The following is a 2,527-nucleotide window of genomic DNA, read 5'->3' as shown; positions in this document are numbered from 1 at the left end:
TAATCGGCTCTTCCAAACAACAATTTACAGTGCCGTTTGTTACTTGGCGACTACATTGATTTGTTTGAATACAATCATTCTACAGAAGAAGCCACTCGTGGGACTAGTTCAAAGTGGTTCCTGATGAGAGGTCCCTATTAAAGAGGGATATTGGCCAAATCCGTAGCTGTTACGAAAGAGACATGTTTCTTATATTAGTTATTTATTTTGCAGTAAATCTGGAGTGTTTCATTTTACCCCCTTTTATTTGGTTCCGTTTGCACTATAATCCTCGGATTTCTCTCGACGGCCTAAATCCCCGTTTTTCCCACATTCCGACAGTTTGAACAGGTGTTCTTACACACATCTCATGGTCTTAAATTCATTTGCTGATACTCCGCATTGGTTGATTTACCTCAAAGAAGTTTGATTGGTCGTCCGATAATATTCCACAGATGGAAGATAGATAGATAATAGATAGATAGATAGATAGATAGATAGATAGATAGATAGATAGATAGATAGATAGATAGATAGATAGATAGATAGATAGGATAGAAGATAGATAGATAGATAGATAGATAGATAGATAGATAGATAGATAGATAGATAGATAGATAGATAGATAGATAGATAGATAGATAGATAGATAGATAGATAGATAGATAGATAGATAGATAGATAGATAGATAGATAGATAGATAGATAGATAGATAGATAGATAGATAGATAGATAGATAGATAGATAGATAGATAGATAGATAGATAGATAGATAGATAGATAGATAGATAGATAGATAGATAGATAGATAGATAGATAGATAGATAGATAGATAGATAGATAGATAGATAGATAGATAGATAGATAGATAGATAGATAGATAGATAGATAGATAGATAGATAGATAGATAGATAGATAGATAGATAGATAGATAGATAGATAGATAGATAGATAGATAGATAGATAGATAGATAGATAGATAGATAGATAGATAGATAGATAGATAGATAGATAGATAGATAGATAGATAGATAGATAGATAGATAGATAGATAGATAGATAGATAGATAGATAGATAGATAGATAGATAGATAGATAGATAGATAGATAGATAGATAGATAGATAGATAGATAGATAGATAGATAGATAGATAGATAGATAGATAGATAGATAGATAGATAGATAGATAGATAGATAGATAGATAGATAGATAGATAGATAGATAGATAGATAGATAGATAGATAGATAGATAGATAGATAGATAGATAGATAGATAGATAGATAGATAGATAGATAGATAGATAGATAGATAGATAGATAGATAGATAGATAGATAGATAGATAGATAGATAGATAGATAGATAGATAGATAGATAGATAGATAGATAGATAGATAGATAGATAGATAGATAGATAGATAGATAGATAGATAGATAGATAGATAGATAGATAGATAGATAGATAGATAGATAGATAGATAGATAGATAGATAGATAGATAGATAGATAGATAGATAGATAGATAGATAGATAGATAGATAGATAGATAGATAGATAGATAGATAGATAGATAGATAGATAGATAGATAGATAGATAGATAGATAGATAGATAGATAGATAGATAGATAGATAGATAGATAGATAGATAGATAGATAGATAGATAGATAGATAGATAGATAGATAGATAGATAGATAGATAGATAGATAGATAGATAGATAGATAGATAGATAGATAGATAGATAGATAGATAGATAGATAGATAGATAGATAGATAGATAGATAGATAGATAGATAGATAGATAGATAGATAGATAGATAGATAGATAGATAGATAGATAGATAGATAGATAGATAGATAGATAGATAGATAGATAGATAGATAGATAGATAGATAGATAGATAGATAGATAGATAGATAGATAGATAGATAGATAGATAGATAGATAGATAGATAGATAGATAGATAGATAGATAGATAGATAGATAGATAGATAGATAGATAGATAGATAGATAGATAGATAGATAGATAGATAGATAGATAGATAGATAGATAGATAGATAGATAGATAGATAGATAGATAGATAGATAGATAGATAGATAGATAGATAGATAGATAGATAGATAGATAGATAGATAGATAGATAGATAGATAGATAGATAGATAGATAGATAGACAGAGTGATAGCTGAACTAATCTAGTATCTGTCTTATGAATATTTCCTCATCCTACTCCGATGACACCGTAGCCTTTATATTATTAGATTTGTCGGCTGCACATTAGTCGTACGGCGTCATATAGTTTTTCCCAACTAATCTGAGCTACTTTAATTTCACCTGTGACCATCATAACCATTTAATCCTTGTAAAGTGTTCTTTTTGGATTACGGGACATTCAGACGTGTTATTAGCCCTACAGATCAGTATCTATAGAGCGATTATGCTCACAGAATTTTGTGGTGTTGACTAGAAGAACTAGACCAAAAACTATTTAGCTTACACGCCACTGTGCATCCCATGATTCTCCGTCTTATACACCAACC

Source organism: Opisthorchis viverrini (genome assembly GCF_000715545.1).
Source record: "Opisthorchis viverrini unplaced genomic scaffold opera_v5_366, whole genome shotgun sequence".
In the NCBI taxonomy this organism is placed as follows: domain Eukaryota; kingdom Metazoa; phylum Platyhelminthes; class Trematoda; order Opisthorchiida; family Opisthorchiidae; genus Opisthorchis; species Opisthorchis viverrini.
Note: the sequence above shows the minus strand (reverse complement) of the source record.